This window comes from Elephas maximus, chromosome 1, assembly GCF_024166365.1.
Source record: "Elephas maximus indicus isolate mEleMax1 chromosome 1, mEleMax1 primary haplotype, whole genome shotgun sequence".
Classification (NCBI taxonomy): Eukaryota; Metazoa; Chordata; class Mammalia; order Proboscidea; family Elephantidae; genus Elephas; species Elephas maximus.
Genome location: NC_064819.1, coordinates 146252766 through 146273344, shown reverse-complemented (window position 1 = coordinate 146273344; position 20579 = coordinate 146252766).

Sequence of the window (20579 nt, the reverse complement as noted above, 5' to 3'; positions counted from 1 at the left end):
CTGCTTTGTGTGTTAGCTGGTGTAATGTCCAGGTGAGGCACACACTGTCTCCACGACCAAAGACTCCAAAAAGGTGCCGTTCTTTGTAATTGAGGGGGACAAAAGAGAAAGCAGTTTTTCCTTGATGATCAAAGGAATTGAGCATTGTGATTATGCTACGTAGTCCCAAGAAACTTCAGTGAGCAAAAGTTCCTCTGAACTTTATCAGAATTTATCAGCCTGCTGGCAGAAGCATGATAACACTGCGGTTAGGGAAGCTGAAACTGAATCTTCTCACATAAGGTCACTATGAGTCAGAACTGATTTGACAGCACCTAACTTTTTTTTTTTTTTTTTTAACAACAACAAGGCAACTTTTGGGTAGCTGTCTTTGAACCTATTTCCCAGTAATCAGCCTGCATCCACCCCCTCAATTCTTCCTCATTAGTAGGCAATAGAGGACCATTTATTGCTAAGTTGATCATATAATTTGGTCAGTAAGTTCGCTACTGATTCCCACGGACTTGCCTCAGATTCCTTTTATCAGCCCAAAAGGTCCTCTTCTTTCCTCTTCCGCAAAGTAACGTCTCTGTCAGCATCCCATCCTCGTTGCAAAAACTGGCAAAAACTGTGACAGGTCTGAGATTTTACCTCACTTTCAAGCTGGTATGTTAGCCTGCCACAATTTCATAAATGGTGATAGAGGATGTAACACTCCTAAGTCAAAAATAAAGGGCATTTTATTACTCACAGCAATAATAGTATTCAAAGAGTATCAGTGTTTTTTTTGTTTTTTTTTTTTTTTGCACTGATTCCCTGAGCCCCAGTTCCCACATCTGTGAAGAGCACCAGATGATACCTGCACACGAAGTGGGTTGTGTTACAGGAGAGAAACCTTGAGCTTAGGGAACGTGAATTGTTCGTAATGGGCAGTCAGTGTGCCTGAGCTTTGCTTCAGAGGGATATATATATATGTATGTATTTTTTTTATGTATGTATATGTATATTCCAAGGTTGTTTACTATAAAAACATCCTTTTGGTAGTTCTAAAAAAAAGACAATTTGTGCCTCACATGAAAGACATGGAAAAATGCAACAGATCCATGGAGAATTGTCTCCTAATGATGACTTTATACTCTGCCAGAATGGAATAAAATTAAGAACTAAAATTTTGCAGAATCTAAATTGGGGAATATTAAGAAGAATCATAGATATAGAAAACTTATTTGATGGAAACTACCCTCGTGATGTAGTGGTTAAATGCTAAGGCTGCTAACCAAAGGGTTGGCAGTTCGAATCCAACAGGCGCTCCTTGGAAACTCTGTGGGGCAGTTCTCTTCTGTCCTATAGGGTCACTATGAGTCAGAATCGACTCGATGGCACTGGGTTTTTTGGTTCATTATTTACAGAGCCCTGGTGGCACAGTGGATAAGGGCTCAGCTGGTAACCAAAAGGGTCAACAGTTCAAATCTACCAGCTGCTCCTTGGAAACCCTATGGGGCAATTCTACTCTGCCCTATAGGCTTGCTATAAATCAGACTTGACTAGACAGCACCAGGTTTGGTGTTTTGGTTTATTATGATCTACAGAGAAGATTCAGTTGAAAATATCAACAATTTCAAATATATAAACTGTTAATAAATTCTACGTATCTTGAAGATTGTAGGCTATTTCATGAAAAGAAAACTATGACATTGAAAAAAATTTAGAAAAATATCAACAATACAGTGTTTGCAGTGATATAGCTCAAAAACTGGTTGTTCTGTTTGTTATTTTTTTTATAATTTTTATTATGCTTTAAGTGAAAGCTTACAAATCAAGTCAGTCTCTCACACAAAAACTTTTATACACCTTGCTACATACTCCCAATTACTCTCCCCCTAATGAGACAGCCCGCTCTCTCCCTCTACTCTCTCTTTTTGTGTCCATTTTGCCAGCCTCTAACCCCCCCTACCCTCTCATCTCCTCTCCAGGCAGAAGATGCCAACATAGTCTCAAGTGTCCACCTGATCCAAGAAGCTAACTCCTCACCAGCATCCCTGTCCAACCCATTGTCCAGTCCAATCCATGTCTGAAGAGTTGGTTTCAGAAATGGTTCCTGTCCTGGGCCAACAGAAGGTCTGGGGGCCGTGACCACCAGTGTCTTTCTAGTCTCAGTCAGACCATTAAGTCTGGTCTTATGAGAACTTGGGGTCTGCATCCCACTGCTCTCCTGCTCCCTCAGGGGTTCTCTCTTGTGTCCCTGTCAGGGCAGTCATTGGTTGTAGCCGGGCACCATCTAGTTCTTCTGGTCTCAGGATGATGTAGCCTCTGGTTCATGTGGCCCTTTCTGTCTGTTGGGCTCATAATTACCTTGTGTCCTTGGTGTTCTTCATTCTCCTTTGCTCCAGGTGGGTTGAGACCAACTGATGCATCTTAGATGGCTGCTTGCTAGCATTTAAGACCCCAGACGCCACTCTTCAAAGTGGGATGCAGAATGTTTTCTTAATAGATTTTACTATGCCAATTGACTTAGATGTCCCCTGAAACCATAGTCACCAAACCCCTGCCCCTGCTACACTGGTCTTCAAAGCATTCAGTTTATTCAGGAAACTTCTTTGCTTTTGGTTTAGTCCAGTTGTACTGACCTCCCCTGTATTGTGTGTTGTCTTTCCCTTCACCTAAAGTAGTTCTTATCTACTATATAATTACCGAATACCCCTCTCCCACCCTCCCTCCCTCCCCCCTCTTATAACCACAAAAGAATGTTTTCCTCTCAGTTTAAACTATTTCTCAACTTCTTATAATAGTGGTCTTATACAATATTTGTCCTTTTGCAACTTACTAATTTCACTCAGCATAATGCCTTCCAGATTTGTCCATGTTATAAAATGTTTCACAGATTCCTCACTGTTGTTTATGTTATTTTTAATATTCTGATTATATAAAGAAGTTTTTAAAATTTTTCTTTAAATATACACAGATATGTCATCTTTATTTTTACGAAGAATTTTAATTTTGAAAGTAGTTTCTGAATAGAACCATTTATAAATCCACTAATAAATAAGATACAACTTGTAGTCAGTAAATAATATTTCCCTCCAAAAGTGTATAATTTCAGTTATTTTGGGATCCCCCTTCCGGTATCAGAAATGTCTTGGTTTGGACGACACATTTTCTGTTCACCTAAGCATGAAGGAAAGTACCTGCTGAGAGCAACAAATTCTAAGTGATTGCAGGAGACCAAAGGGGGGTGGAGAAGTTTTGAACAGTTTCCACAAGAAATATGAAAGTGATTTTATACAGTGTATGCACAGAATAGTGCTGTTCAATTCATTTATGTTTTCACCAATCATTCAGAGAATCATTGAACTTTTAAGTTAGAAGGAAACTTAGAATTCATCAACTTTAATGCCCGGCTCAATGCAGTGTCTCTTAAAATATCCCTTACAGATTTAAATTTTATATTAAAAGTATTTAAGTATGTTTTCAATAATTTAGGAGCTTTGTGAAAAATTAATATGTTGGATATATTCAACTTAGGTGTATATTCTATTCATACAGATCTTACTCTGTTTGAAGAATCTGCTGTATTCTCTCCTGTGGTTAACTTTTCTCCTTTCACTTGATTTAGGTTTATTTGACTCTTTTAATGAAAAAGTTACTTTAGTTTGGAAGTTCTACACCTGCAATAACATCACCTTCTTGATGTTTTCTGCGTATCCATAATTGCATTGAATTTTAACACCACATTTGGTTGCTGAGTAATTCAGTCATGAAGATTAGCATGATGGGAACATAACCCATTGCTGTCAAGTTGATTCTGACTCAGAGCCACCCTATAGGACAGAGTAGAACTGCCACACAGGATTTCCAAGGCTGTAATCTTTACAGAAGCAGACTGCCACATCTTTCTCCCATGGAGCGGCTGGTGGGTTCAAACCATCAACCTTTCGGTTAGCAGGTGAGTGCTTTAACCACTATACCACCAGGGCTCCTGATGGGAACAAAGGGGAGCTATTAAAAGCTGGGACTCCCTGCAAAAGGTTGATGTGCTGGGCTCCTCACTGAAAGGTTGGAAGTTAGAGTCCACTCAGAGATAACTCAGAAGAAAGGTGTGGAGATCTTCTGAAAACACTACAGAGCACAGTTCTACTCTAATATGGGGTCCCACGAGTTGAAATTAACTCAACGGCAACTGGTTTTATTATAAGCCAAGGCTCTGAAGTCAGAGCAGGCTTTGAATTCTAGCTCTGCTTCTCACAAGTCTTGTGACTTCTCCAAGTTACTTGATTAATTTGTTACCCTCTAAGGCTCGACTGCTTTGTCAATAAAATGGAGATAGTAATAATACTTTCCTCATTAAGTTGTTGTGAAAATTAAATGAGGTAATAGATGTTAAAAGCTTAGCACAGTGCCTGGCACATGGTTAATGCTCAATAAACGTTAGGGATGATGATTATGGTAAGGATATCAACGTAACACAAAAACCAGAGGTCTAAAAAACTCAGTGTAGACTTAACAAAAAACAAGCCATTAATTGTAGAATTTAACTCTTCGTTTATTTATTAATTTATTGATTGCTTCACATTTCATTGATTTACTTAAAGAGGGCTGTCTGATGATACCTACTGTCGGTCCATTTTCACATCCAAGGGAATTCAGTATGTGGGAGAAGGGATTGAGTGGGAAAGGATGACATTTGGAAGGATGAACAAAATAAACACATCCTTTGCTTGAGTGTGATTTTTGCAGCCCAGTGATTTTTGAAAGCAGTTCATAAAGCTGGGATAACTAATCTGAACCATAGCCCTATTAGTAAAATCAATATTTTTATCCCTGTTTTACAGATAGAGGAACTGAGCCAAGACATGGTAAATGTCTTTGTCAAGGTTACATAGAAAATCAGGGGCAGAACTACACATTTATTTTACAGTACTGATTCCGGAGCCATAGGTTGTGTAATTCTGGCAGTATGCAAAATAACTGAAAACACACCGTACGTGGCAGTTGTTCTTAAAATAGCATAATGCAAATACCATTTTCAAAATCTCCACATCAAGGTCACACCTGTCTAATCACTTATAATCAATGTTATTTCTGATATTATGCCAGTGGTAGTTGAAGCATGAAAGCAAATGTATTTGTGAAAAAAACTAATACTTGTATTGATAAAGCAGCCTTTAGAGAGGAACTAGAGCTGGAGGGACAGGTACTGTAGAGAAGAGAATTGATTTAATGCGTTTAACAAATTTATACCTGATGCAGGTTTAATACTGAGCGAAAATTTGTAGCGGGGCGGGGGGAGAGGAAATAACTGGCGAGGTTTTCTGCTAACATGAATGACAGTTCTGACTTTTCTTCCCCTTCGGCAGCTGCGGCTCAACTGGGCTCTGTGGCCAAGTGGAGGAGGGACTCAGCCAGCCAGAAGAATTCATCATAAAATGTAGTAATCCTGTCCAGCAGGAAAGAGCTATTTATTTCTTCTATAAAGCAGGGTATGGATAGACACCTTAATTAAAGGTACATCTAGATGCAGAGAATAACTATATTTCCTCTCTCTATTTTAATCTTCAGCCTTTTGCTGAAATGCATGATCAACCAGCTCTTGGAAACCATTTTAAATTGGCAGAGATGGATCTTCCTCAGCTAAATTTAGCAGGATATTCAAAATTTTAGCAGTCTGTCTCACCCACTCCAAGTTAATTTCCCACTTAGCATTTGTTCCTGCTGACTGTTGTTTGCATAGAAATTTATAGTTTTGCTTTCCAAGAGAAGAGAGTGGGGAATGGGGTGTAGTCAGGCCCGAAACAATTCCTGTTCCAGGATTAGAAATTATTTTCATCTTCTAGGGAGAGATAAGCCAGGCATGTACAGACAAGTCCTCTATAAAAGCCCATTTCAGAAAGCCCTCTATAGAACATATCCACTTTCAGTACTGCTATTTCAGATAAATTGTGTCCCCAAATGCTTTATATACAAATTTTCCACTTGCTAAATTTGACTGAAAAAAATAATATTCCATTTGGGTGGTAGATAAAAGGGTATTATCCTTGTGACACCTGATACAGTACAATAGTCTCATATGGAATAGACAGCTAGCTTAAGAAAGAAAAACCTAGCATGCTTTGAGGCTAATTTCAGATACTGTTTTTGTGCTGAACAATGGCCACAGCAACAAGCCAGGTTCTATTACCACCCACAGTAGGAATACGAAATTTACTCGGCCAGTAAGTCTAATATGGCTGTTAATTACTGCACTGGGATCCACACAGTACACTGAATTTTCCTTTTTTTTTTTCATATTAACCGGATGATTTAATGAAAAGAGAGTCACCACCACCGAATTGCTGGGCTGTGGGGACTATGGTCTCGGGGAACATCTGGCTCAACTGGCATAACATAGTTCTTAAAGGAAATGTTCTACATTCTACTTTGGTGAGTAGCGTCTGGGGCATAAAAGCCTGTGAGCGGCCATCTAAGATACAACACTGGTCTCACCCCTTTGGGAGCAAGGGAGATTGAAGAAAACTAAAGATACAGGGGAAAGATTAGTCCAAAGGACTAATAGACCACATCTACCACAGCCTTCACCAGACTGAGTCCAGTACAACTAGATGGTGCCTGGCTACCACCACTGACTGCTCTGACAGGGATCATAATAGAGGGTCCGGGACAGAACTGGAGAAAAAAGTAGAACAAAATTCTAACTCACAAAAAAAGACCAGACTTACTGGTCTGACAGAGACTGGAGAAACCCAGTGCGTATGGCCCCCAGACAACCTTTTAGCTCAGTAATGAAGTCACTCCTGAGGTTCACCCTTCAGCCAAAGATTAGACAGGCCCATAAAACAAAACAAAACTAAAGGGCCACACCAGCCCAGGGTCAAGGGCTAGAAGTCAGGAGGGGGCAGGAAAGCAGGTAAAAGGGAACCCAAAGTCGAGAAGGGAAAGTGTTGACATGTCGTGGGGTTGTTGACCAATGACATAAAACAACATGTGTACTGTTCAGTGAGAAACTAGTTTGTTCTGTAAACCTTCATCTAAAGTACAATTAAAAAATAATTAAAAAGAAAAAAAAAATAGAACTGGCCACAAAAAAAAAAGAAAAGAGAGTCACCTCTATTCCAGCTTCACTATAGGTTCCCACCTCCCTCTCAGGGTTCATCATCCAAGACTGTTGTCATTGACCTCTCTGCTGCAGCCTGGAATGGACCTTTCTTTTCCTTCTCCTGGGAACGTGCCTTCAGTCAGATTTCTGGGTTCCACCCTCATAGCCCTCTGGCTCCCTTTTTTTTACCTACGTGTACTTATATCTTCTTTGGCAGGAGTATTTGATTAATTTCCTGCACCCCTGACGCTAAACTATTTAACTTCTTTGAAAGCAGATGTATCCCTAGCACTTAGTTCAGCTATCTAGTAGCTACAAAGATAGAGCTCAATTAATGTTCATTGAGTAAATGACTGAATAAATGAATGTTAGCAGCAGTTCATCCACACAGTGTCAATAAAATGTAGAAGAGATGCCTATGTCTGGAGCAAGAATTAGTGGTCTCACTGAGATAGTAAAAAACAGACAGAAGAGGCTAAAAACCTTGAAGACTTCTCCAACTTCCCAGTTTTGGTTGAGAGTCTTACTCTGTTACTGGGTACCCAGGTGCCTTGGAACAAGTTTACATCATTATTTATGTCAGATTTACATCAGTAATGTATTGTGAAGACTCTGATCTATAAAAGAACTATTTCCACAGTAACTTCTCTGGTAATGGAAGTGATTTTTTTTCCAGTAGTGCTTGACAGACTTAACTACAACCCAGAGTTAGAGAACTGAAAGCAGTCCCAGGGGAGAAGCACAGCCGAATGAAAATAACTTTGGAGCAGCAGTGCATACATGAGATTTGGGATTCCTGGTCACAGTGCAGAGGGATCAGGATGCCTGTGCTGATAAAAGGGACCCAAGTAGTCTTGCTGTTCCTTTGCTCTGCTCCATCTGTGTAATGACTTGGGTCAAATCTTAGCAGACAACTTTTGTCCCAAACCTCTGGAAATCCAGACAGCAGTATCCACTGGGGTCATGTATGCAGAACAGGTGAAGGTGTGAAGCAGGAAGGAGATCTCAGTGGCAAAATACATGTAATTCTCTTTTGATAGCGTCTCAGTCATCTAGTGCTGCTATAACTGAAATACCACAAGTGGTTGGCTTTAACAAAGAGAAGTTTATTCTCTCACAGTCCAGTAGGCTAGAAGTCCAAATTCAGGGCACCAGCTCCAGGGGAAGCCTTTCTGTCTCTGTTGGTTCTGGAGGAAGATCCTTGTCATCAGTCTTCCCTTGGTCTGGGAGGATCTCAGCTTAGGAACCTCAGGTCCAAAGGACGCGCTCTGCTCCCAGTGCGTCTTTCTTGGTGGTATGAGGTCCCCACGTCTCTCTGCTCACTTTTTATATCTCAAAAGACATTGGCTTAAGACACTACCTAATCTTATAGACCTCATCAAAAAAACTGCTGCTAATCTGTTTTATGTCATCATAATGATAGGATTTACAACACATAGGGAAATCACATAAAATGGTGGACAAGCACACAACACTGGGACTCATGGCCCAGCTAAGTTGACAGATATTTTGGGGGGACATAATTCAATCTATGACAGGTAGCATATTTTCAAGGTGTAATCACGGGAGTAGTGGCATCAGATTTACCTGAGGTGCTTGTATAAAAATTCAGGTTTCTACCCATCCAACCCCAATTGAATCAGAATCTTCTGTTGAGGGGGAATGGAGATGTAAGAAATGTTAATTAAAAAACACTTCCGATGATTCAGAAAAGCACAGATTTGAAAAACAGTGGTTGTTCTGTACCTTTTCCCTTGTGGAAAATTGTAGGGCTTTTGCTATTACTTGGCAGAACCAGGAACCTCCTGCCTCTTGCTGTTCTAAACTCGTTAGGCACATCTGTAAGTATCATAACCATCAAGGCCAAGGAATGCCATGTACTTTTTAACCTAATGGGATGACTCTTTCCATCTAAACTTAACTGTCCTCATTAGGAGCTCTCGGAACATTAAAACAATTTCACTTTGGGGCTAGGGAGTATTTACAAGAATAATTTTTATTTTGTAAGCTCAGCAGACGTTGTTTTTATGAATTACAGTTTCTAATGGAGACACCAATCTCCATTCATTAACTAATGCCACATATAAAGAACTCAAAAAATCTATCATCTGCATGGTGTGGCCACCAGTTGGCTGAGCAGCTATGGCACACAGGCTTCTCTGTGCCTGCCAAACTTTGCAGTAATGGGAAATATGTCTGTGCCTGTCTGATGGTATGTATCACATTAGCTCATAGATAATGGCTTATATATTTGTACCAGCTGTCAAGTTTCTTGAGAGCAGGGACAAACACTATGTCTTGTTCAGCTTTGTTTCTCTAAAATAGCATTGAATGTATGAATGGATTTATTTGAGAAATCTCTTTAGGTTTGAGATTTTTCTGAGGAGGTGCTTCCTTTATCCCTCATCTTTACTAACCTCAGTAAATTTCACATATTTGTTACTTTAATCTCGGTCTATGGAGTTGAGAAAAGTTCCTGAGGTGGGGGGGGAATTCTCTTTTCCTTTGCTCAATCTCAGAAACAACTAACTGTAAATAAATGAATGATATTCAAGTGTATTTCTTTAATAGAGAAGTCTAGTAGTAAACCAGTGAGATGTCAACAAAGGAATAATCCTATTATGGAAAGCACAATATGCCTGTGTTAGTCATTTGCCTTGTTACTTTGGGCCAAACAGAAATAAAGACACCCTGCAATGACATGAGTCAAGTCTTTGAGGAACACACACATAGCAGAATGACCTGTCTTTAGACGGCCACTTCTGGAAAAGTCTCTCTTTTCTTTGAAGAAAGTACCTGTGACAAGTGTTACAGCTAACATTCAATCTGGTTACTGAGAACTTCAGGAGATGAGTAAATTCTTTCACTGTGTTGTCTAAATTAAGCATGTCTTTATTTGGGACTAGGAATTTTTATTTATTTGTGAGAGTTTTGTCATTTTATTCATTGTAGCAGCATTTATTTGCATGAAGTAGAATATTTACAGAGTTGTATTTTGAACACCTTCTCACATCCTATGCTTTTAAAACAATATCTTTTGTTAAAATATTTCTAGTTTAAGACTGAAATGTGAGGCATTTACTAAGAAATGAAAATATTAGAGCGCAAGTAGACGAGGTGGTGACAAGGACAAAAAAGAACTGAGTTATAAAAAGAGTACCTAAATAGTGTAATATCTCAATATTTTTGATAATTCTGATAGAGTTAAAGCTGAAAATTACTTATGTGATTCTGTGGAAAAGCAAAGTTTTTCTTTATCAAACAAAGAGAGAACATACAAATAAAAGTTCAGGAGGAATGTGTGAAAGCCTATTTAATGAACATGCCATTTTCAAGTACCTTAGCACCACAAACCTACATGTAATAGGTATATTAATAGCATAATATTCCCTGTACCCCTTTTATTTATTCCCCTGATTATCATTGGTGAGATTTTTGTTTTTGTTTTTTGCAAAATAATGTATCAGATTTTGCTTTAGGAAGTGATGGATATTGGCAAGGAGATATTGCCAATATTATGTTTTAACTGTTCCATTCTGAAGAATGAAAACTCTACCCTTGATCTCCTAGAATGGATCTAGGAATGGTTTTCTATGGCTTAGACAACAACAAGCAATAGCTGGGAGGAGCTGAGATTCTATGGAGGACTGAGAGGAAAAGAGACTTCTGGGTACTCATCCCTGGATAACTCTGAACAATCTGAAAAAAGACCCAGAGGGAACAGTGAAGGGATGCTGTGACTGTCCTTTAGATTTGGGAAGTTTGGAATTGGCTGTTGGTAAGATTGTGTTATTTCTAACCATGGAATTGCTGACATGTACTTCCAGATATGTGTGGGTCATTTACGTTGTGGTTAAAGGTGTCTTTAACTCCACAATTCTTTTTAAGCACTCATAAACCATAAAAATACATTTTCTTTAAACATATTTTAGAAATGAGACTTCTAAGTACGTTTTGCTGGACTTCCTTTGAGTTAGTCTCACCTATCTCTGACCTCCTATTACCCTGGTATTTCCAGACAGTTTAGCCCTTAATTGTTTTCTAATTTTCCATGTATGCTTACCTGCTCTGACTCAGTTTTTAGACTGAGGTCGAGTTAATTCACAGGACTGGGAACTTGTTTTACAGTCCTCTTATAATCTCCAAAGAGAATAGTATAATCCAGGAACATAGAGGTACTCAATAAAAATGTATTGATTTTTCTACTTGGAATTTAAAAAAATCTGACTGCATAAATCAAACAAAATTCTTCTGATTTCAATGCAGTCTTTTCTTAAATCTTTTTGTAAATTGTAAGAAACAGAGGTAAAGGATAAGGTTATCTATTTCAAAAAAAAAAATAAAGAAGCAGACCCTCTTTTTTTCTGCCAGAAACATTGCAAACATTAACTCCCTGAATCCTCTTACCACACCACTCAGTAGATCCTTGTTTGTAAGTTAGTCATGGGTTGAGCTCTGGTGCTCTTCACTGGATAAAATATGTGATGTATTTTGTATTAGATATAGCTACTCAGTAGTCTTTCACCCACTGTGTCTCCTTGCTGCAGATTAGCCATCTCCCCCCACAACCACCATCTGAGAACCTTCATAATTATTATCACCCTCTGCCGCTTCTCCACCAATTACATACAGTGAAGAGACAGGAAATGGTAATAATCTCTTAAAGAAGAGATGGGAAGTTACTTTTCCTTCCCCTCCTCTTCCTCATACTTGGTGTTTCCAAAGGGTTAGCTTGTCACTGATCATCGTTGACTACTGAGAAAATGCAGCAGTACCTTTCAGTTACATTCTTTCATCGTCAGCCCTATCTCCTAATGAATTTACTTGAGTATGTACACCATTGCTCTCAAGAGGAATATAATGGGCTTGTTTAAAAATAACTGCCCTTTTCCCATGCTGTGCTAGTTCATTCTCAGTAAACATTTTACATTAAAAATATTTTTTGCTTCTGTGGTGATTGTGTAAGGAAAGATTTGGCAAAGCACTGCATATCAATTATTGCTGAGAAAAAATATAAAAATGAACAGTTAATAGTTTTTTTTCTAATCTAATTATCAGACGGACATTGAATTAAAATATATATATATATATATAAAACTGGGCTATTTATGGGGAAACTGGACCTTTGTTAATGCCAAAATCCTAAGAATTCTTTTCTTATGTCATGAAATCACACTCTTATGTATGGAAGTAACCCTATAAACCCTCTAATGCAGCTCCTTCAATTTTAGGTTGAGTTTTTTTTTTTTTTTTAAGAGCTAAAAGAATAAATGCTCTTAATAGCATATTACACTTTCTTCATTTCTTAAAATTAAAATAAACTTTCCTGAACCCCTATCAGCCAGTGATCTGTTTACTAGCTCTATAATTTTGCTTTTTCCAGGATGTCATAATAAATGGAATTAAATAGTATTTAGGCTTTTCAAACTGGTTTCTTTCACTTAGCAAGATTTAAGATTGATCTATGTCTTTACATGTTTTAATACCTCATTCTTTTTTATTGCTGAATAGTATCCCGTTTTAAGGATATACCACAATATGTTTATCCATTCACCCAGCATTGACTGGCTGAAAGCAGAGAATACTAGAAGGATGTTTACCTGTGTTTTATTGACTATGCTAAGGCATTTGACTGTGTGGATCATAGCAAATTATGGATAACATTGCAGAGAATGGGAATTCTGGAACACTTAATCGGGCTCATGAGGAATCTGTATGTGGATCAAGAGGCAGCCCTTCAAACAGAACAAGGGGATACTGCATGGTTTAAAGTCAAGAAAGGTGTGCATCAGAGTTGTATCCTTTCACCATACCTATCCAGTCTGTATCCTGAGCAAATAATCCGAGAAGCTGGACTATATGAAGAAGAATGGGGCATCAGGTTTGGAGGAAGACTCATTAACAACCTGCATTATGCAGAAGACACAATTTTGATTACTGAAAGTGAAGAGAACTTGAAGCACTTACTGATGAAGACCAAGACCACAGCCTTCAGTATGGATTATAACTCAACATAAAGAAAACAAAAATCCTCATGACTGGACCAATAAGCAACATCATGATAAATGGAGAAAAGATTGAGGTTGTCAAGGATGTCATTTTACTTGGATCCACAATCAACACCCATGGAAGGAGCAGTCAAGAAATCAAAAGACACGTTGCATTAGGCAAATCAGCTGTAAAAGACCTCTTTAAAGTGTTGAAAAGCAAAGATATCACCTTGAGGACTAAGGTGCACCTGACCCAAGCCATGGTGTTTTCAGTCGCCTCACGTGCATGCAAAAGCTGGACAATGAATAAGGAAGACCGAGGAAGAATTGATGCCTTTGAGTTGTGGTGTTGGCGAAGATTACTAACTAAACCATGGACTGCCAAAAGAACGAACAAATCTGTCTTGGAAGAAGTACAGCCAGAATGCTGCTTAGCAGCAAGGATGGTGAGACTATGTCTCACATACTTTGGACATGTTATCAGGAAGGATCAGTCCCTGGAGAAGGACATCATGCTTGGTAAAGCAGAGGGTCAGCAAAAAAGAGGAAGACCAAGAATCCCAACATAAAAATCTCAGTGACCATCATGGATTGCATTATGTCCCCCCAAAAATGTGTGTATTGACTTGTTAAGCCATTATTCCCAGTAGTCTGTGGTGGTCCTCCATTTTGTGACTGTAATTTTATGTTAAAAGGATTAGGGTGGGATTGTAACACCCTTAAACCAGGTCACATCCCTGATCCAGTGTAAAGGGAGTTTCCCTGGAGTGTGGCCTGCACCACCTTTTATCTCTCAAGCGGTAAAAGGAAAGGGAAGCAAGCAGAGTGTTGGAGACCTCATACCACCAAGAAAGAAGCACTGGGAGCAGAGCATGTCCTTTAGACCCAGGGTTTCTGGGCAGAGAAGCTCCTAGTCCAGGGGAAGATTGACAAGATAGATCTTTCTCCAGAGCCAACAGAGAGAGAAAGCCTTCCCTGGAGCTGACACCCTGAATTTGGACTTCTCGGCCTGCTTTACTGAGAGAAAATAAACTTCTCTTTGTTAAAGCCACCCACTTGTGGTATCTCTGTTATAACAGCACTAGATAACTAAGGCAGTGATTAATCCAATAATAGTAATTGCTCTGATCACATTACATTATGGTTCAGCAGCGATCCACATGGTGATTTAGAGATCCAGACAGACACATCCAGACAGACACATCTCTGTCTTCAGCACATGTCACAAGGTCATCCTGGCCATCAACATCCAGCAAACAGATGTGAAGAGAGACCACGTTGCTTCTGCCTACATTTCATTGGCCAGAACTTAATCATGTGGTTTTACTTAATTGCAAGACAGGCTAAGAGATGTGGTCTAGCTTTGCTTGTATATGTCCAAGAGGAAATAGAAATGTTTGGTAAACATAGAGCATTGACTCTGCCACAGTTTCCTTGAATTTCAGTCACCTCGTCAGTGAAATGGGGCCGTTGACAACTCACTTCATAGGATGTTGTATCTGAGTGCTATAATTTAATACATTTAAGTACCATTTGAGTTCCTCATATATTTCTTTATTTATGAATAATCCAGTTAATGTTACCTTCCCCCCGCCTTCCTTCCCTCCCTCCCTTCCCCTCCACCCCTACTCACCTTTCTTTATAAACAGTAACTTGAGCCATGCCCTTTGTATTAGTGAAGTTAGGATTTAATGATGCCTTATTGTGCATTATATGATCAGTGGTATTAGACAGTAGCTGGTTATAACTCAATATTCTTATTCTTTGTTTCTCTCTTAGCGTTTGTCTCTTTTTAGCTATATTTATTCCAAAAAACCTTGTTAATTTCCAGCAAACTAACTATGCTTCATAGGCTTCATTGCAACCCTCTGAAATAAATGTGGACAATTAAGATGAAGAAAGCCTTCCTGGTCTTGTTCTTGGATTTTGCCCTCATCAAAAATCATTAGAGTCTTGGAACACAAACTGTCTGTAATTGAATTCACCTAGACTTTTATTAATTTATAAGCCAAACACTGAAGGTAATGATCATACCCAGATCATCACTTCACATATGTCAGGCAGCTCCTGGTGGTAGACTGCAAGAAATTGCTGTCTTCTCCCAGAATAGGTACCAACATGTCAAGCTCTCTAAACTAATACATCAGGATAATCAGTGCTTTTAAAAATACTGAATGCTGCATAATGAAGACACAGAAACGCTGGAAAATCTCAGCAGTGCCTCGTTCTAATTGTCACACAACTGAAAGCCAGGGATCCCCCAACAGCTGGAAGTTGCTGCCATGGAAACGTTAATGTTCTATCATCTGAGAGATTAAAAATTGAGACCGTTAATGGATCCGACAATAGTTTGCATGTTTCATTAGTACAAAATGCCATTATTCTAGGGCTCAGGGGAATTGGATTTTTGAGTGATTTTTTTTTTTTTAACTCTCTATTAAAATGGTCCAGCCATAATTTGGATGGTATAACAAAAGAAAGAAAACGATGTAGGAGGAGTTAGGACATTTGGCCAATCAATTCTTCCTCTTCTTGACCCTCCCTGCTGGCTGATTGTTTAACTGGGCACAGGTGGGAAGGCAGAGGTTGGGCAGGAAATGAGGGAGACACTAATTTCAGCCTCTGTTTAGCTCCAGCATAGATTCTTCATGAATCCTAGGTCTCTCTGTTTAGGGGGCAGCGTAGTATAGTATAGCATTTGGAAAACTGAGGGACACAGCCCACTAATATATAACGAGTCGTAAAATAAATTTAGTGAGTCTCAACTAGCATTTATTAAAAATGGAATGAAATCGAGTAAAATGGAAAATGCCAGAAGGTGTTCTGCATTGTTGGAGCCCTGGTGGCACAGTGGCTAAGAGTTCGGCTGCTAACCAAAAGGCTAGCAGTTCCAGTCCATCAGCCACTCTTTGAAAATCCTATGGGGCAAGTCTACTCTATCCTATAAGGTCACTGTGAGTTGGAATCAACTCAGTGGCAACTGGTTTGGTTTTTTGGTTTGGTTTTGCATTGTTAGGATAGTTATTGTTTTTTAAAACTCTGTCTACCATCTCACAATGTAAAGTTTGCTCCCTATTGTGAATCACAGCCAAACCAGTTTGAAAAACACGATTATAGTGCGTGATTAAGAGCCCAGGCTATAAAGCTAGCCTGTCTGAATTTGAATCCTGATTTTATAACTTGCTTGCTATGTAAGCAAGTTACTTAATCTCTCTGTGCATCTGTTGGTTTTTCTGTAAAACAAGAATGATAAGAATACTGCCATAAGGTGGCTGTAAGGAGTAACTAATCCACGGAAACACTTGGGCATATCTGGCACATAGTGCTCAGTAAAAGTGAGTTCTTGAGAATATATCATTGATTACTTGGAGGATATATCTTCAGCTTGCTGAAAGTATCTTTATTTTCATATTTATATCTGCAATATAGGGCTAATTCTTGCCAGTTTATAAAAGCATTGTTATAAATTTTCCTGCCAGACCACACAGTACATGATGTTCCCTATACAACTCTTAATACTATTATACAGGTTTCATTCCTGTTCCTTGATACCAGAATCATAATGGGGTTCTACTGCATCATGATGGCCTTAGAGAAATGTTGTAAAGACAAATGTAAATATTAAGGCTCTTTTTTTCTAAGAAACAACAAAGTTTTGGGCCCAGTTTCTCCTTCAACCCTGCATCCTAACTAGAATGGACCACTAGGGTATCATTTAGTGCATCAAAACATTAACCCACTAAATGGTGCCTGAAAGGTTAATGCAGCCTCTGGAAATGACTGACCTGGTCCAACAGCTAGTCCTGAGAGAACAGGGCTCTCCAGTCAGACATGGAGCATTGCCCTGGGAGAAGCAGCCACTCAGGCTCTGCTGATACATGGCACCTTTTGGGATATCGGTGTACGGGATTGCCTTATTTCCTGAAAATAAAAGATTTCTAAATGATTTCCAATATCCTTTGACAGACTCAAAGTTTGCTAAATGGAATTAATTGTGGGACAGAGTTGTTCTGGATACTGAAACACAATGGCAGTTTTGTATCAGCAGATCCCCAGATAGTAGAATTAACTCAAAAGAACCGTCATATCTTAATTTTCATAGATATTGTAGTTAAGTCCAAATCAAGTGGTGTGCATAGGCTGTTGGAGTTGGATGTGACTAAGTAGTGCAGTCTTCGTTCTACTCTCATTTTAAAAATAAGGCAGCTAGAGTCAGAGAGATTGAAAGGGGGAAGAAATTGATAATAATTAATACCTACCAGGCTGAATCCAGCACAACTATATGGTGCCTGGCTACTACCACTGACTGCTCTGACAGGGATCACAATAGAGGGTCCCAGATAGAGCTGGAGAAAATTATAGAACAAAATTCTAGCTCACAAAAAAAAGACCAGACTTACCGGTCTGACAGAGACTGGAGAAACCCTAGGAGCATGTACCCCAGACACCCTTTTAACAGTACTGAAGCCACTCCTGAGGTTCACCCTTTAGCCAAAAATTATACAAGCCCATAAAACAAAATGAGACTAAATGGGCATACTGACCCAGGGCAAAGATGAGAAGGCAAGAGGTGACAGAAAAACTGATAACGGGGAACCCAAGATTGAGAAGGGGAGAGTGTTGACATGTCGTGGGGTTGGCAACCAGTGTCAAAAAACAATATGTGTATTGTTTAATGAGAAACAAATTTGCTCTGTAAACCTTCATTTAAAGCACAACAAAAAAAGAAAAAAGAGAAGTACTCATCACCATAAACAGAAACTCAGTGCTCCATAAACAGTGACTCCCTCTTTCCTCCTCCCACTCCTGGTAACCACTAATAAAATTTGGTTTCTCTAAAAAATAAAAAAGCTACCATTTACTGAGCATTTACTAGGTACCAGGCACTACACTGAATGCTTTATATATATATGAACTCATTAAATACCAGCCATGGCTCTGTAATGTAGGAATCCCTAGTCTTATTTTACAGCTGAAATAATTGAGACTTTGAAAGATTGTTGAATAATTTACCAAAGGTTCTACAGCTAGTAATTAGTACTCTAGCATCTTCACTCTAATGATGGGTAATAGAGGCCTTCAATCCATTGACCCACAGCTTTTTAACTCTCTATCACTCATCCACATCATATCCTCATTTTTCTTCTAAGATTCCAAGGTACTTTTTTCTTTAAATAATTTTCTTGCAGAAGCCCTTGCCCTTGACTGTCTCTCCTCCAAAGTAAGTATTCACTTGGGGAAACTCCACCCTTGGTTAAACCCAGCATTCTGACTGTTCCATGCCTATATTTGAGCAGCCTTCCATCATCCCACACACCCAGTTTACCAACTGGTCTTGACTCTAACATACTGCCAGAATTTGGTCCTTTCTGTATCTCGTCTCTGCTGCTGCCTAAGTCTAAGCCATCATTATCTCTTGCCTAAACTGCTGCAGTAGCCTTTTAAGTGATCTCCCTGTTGCCATATCCTATTCTCTAAACAAAAATCCTAAACAATCTTTTTTTAAAAAATGTTCAAGACCATGTCCTCCACTTGCTTCAAACCCTCCAGTGGTTTCCGGCTAATTGTTGAATAAACTCTAAGGCCCAGCATGACCAAGCCCCGTCTGCTTTTTTGACCTCAGCTCAAATAATTCTCCTGTTTCTCGCTTTGTCCCAGGCCCACCGGCCTTCCTTTTGTGCCTTGAGCACTCTAAGCTTGCTCCTGGCTCAGGGCCTTTGCTGTTGCTCTTCCCTCTACCGGACAGGTTCTTTTGCGAGACCATCCCATACCTGGCTCCTTCTTGTTATTCAAGTCTCTGCTTATATACCTCCTCACCTGAGAAGCCTCCCTGGATACACAGTATAAATCAGCCCCCCCCGCCCCCGCCCCGTCACTGTCTATGACAGCATCTCTTCCCTGGTAACTCACTGAAAGTGTCTTCTTTATTTCTGTGTTTGTTGCATTTCCAGTGCCTCATCCTCTGTACCCCCAAACAGCACCTGGTTTCTTGAAGGCACTTCATATATCTTTGTTTAATGAATGAATGAAGGCAAGTTGCTGAGCCAGGAATCTGATGACTATGCCCTTAGCAATTTGTAGAACTTCCCCCAGCTGTATAACATTTATTGACAATCTACTCTGGGCCTGGCTCTGTGCAAGGGGCTGTTCATATGATAAAGATGTCAAAAAACTCCCAAAGGTGGCACCGAGAGCTAGTAATTGAGTTGAGGCCAGAACGAGGTTTTCTAACTCTTACTCTCATGGTCTTTCCATTATCTGATACTCCTTCCAAACTTTTTTTTTTTAACATAAGAATCCTGGCTCAAATCTTTCAGATTATCACTTCAATCAAGGATTGTAAAATCCCAGCGGCACGAAGGGCAGAATTGCCTTCTGTGACCGCTCAGAGTTGCGTCTTGTGCTGCCGACGGCTCCTCAGGCTCCTCTTAGTTGGCTCCCCACTCCACTGACAGATGGACAGCTTTGGGGGACAGCTGTACAAACAGGTGTAAATACTACTCCCAATGCCGAGGGAGGAGAAACTTCATGCCTGACTGATGTATCTGCACTTTTTATCTTCACAAAGTGAACTCTTATGTCATAATGACCAATTATGCACTTTATATTTGTGTGTACATAATCAAACATAAATGTGGCCTCTTGTTGAAGGTCTTCTCTGTGCTTGGGGATTTTACATATATTATTTCTATCCCTAAGGTTCAGAGAAATTAAAAGTACGTGGTTCCCTCCTGAATGATGCTAAGAGTCTGTGTTCTTTCTAGAACATCGTACTGCTTCTCACATAATGTGTGTATTGGATGAGTTACCCTTTAGGTATAATTTGAAATTAATGCTTTTCATCTCTCTGTTCCACTCCTTTCCTCAATTTTAGCATTTCACATCACCACCCCAAGGCTCCTGTTTTCCCTAACTAATCATTATATAAACATCACAAACAAATGCATCATTTAATATGGCCCACTCTAAAATATTACTTGGTAGAGGATAAAAGGGGAAAATTTGTAGTTTATTCAGGAAATAAAACTTAGTCATACTGAGAGAGACTTTGACAAGACGGTGGGGGAGATTTTATGAGGATCTCACCTGAAAGTCCCTCAAATCTCACCCCATATTGGCCACAATGTGTTTACTAACTGCAGCATAGAACACAAGTTCTGAATTCTCTTTCAGCTGATATACCTATACCCTTGTCTGAATCCTATTACATCCACTAGCATCTGATCCTGGAACAACGTTTCTCAAGTGACAGTAACCAGCATGATAAGAGCTCCCTCTGTGATCCTAGTTTCATTACCACAGATTCTGACGAATAGAACTAGCTGCATCAGGCCTAACACCCAAATACTTTTGATAATGTGTATCTAAAACAACAACAACAAAAACCAGTTGCCATAGGAGTCGATTCCAACTCATGATGACCCCAGGTATTTTCAGAATACAACTGTTCTCCATAGGGTTTTCAATGGCTGTGGTCTTTAAAAGTAGATTGTCAGGTCTTTCTTCTGAGGTGCCTTTGG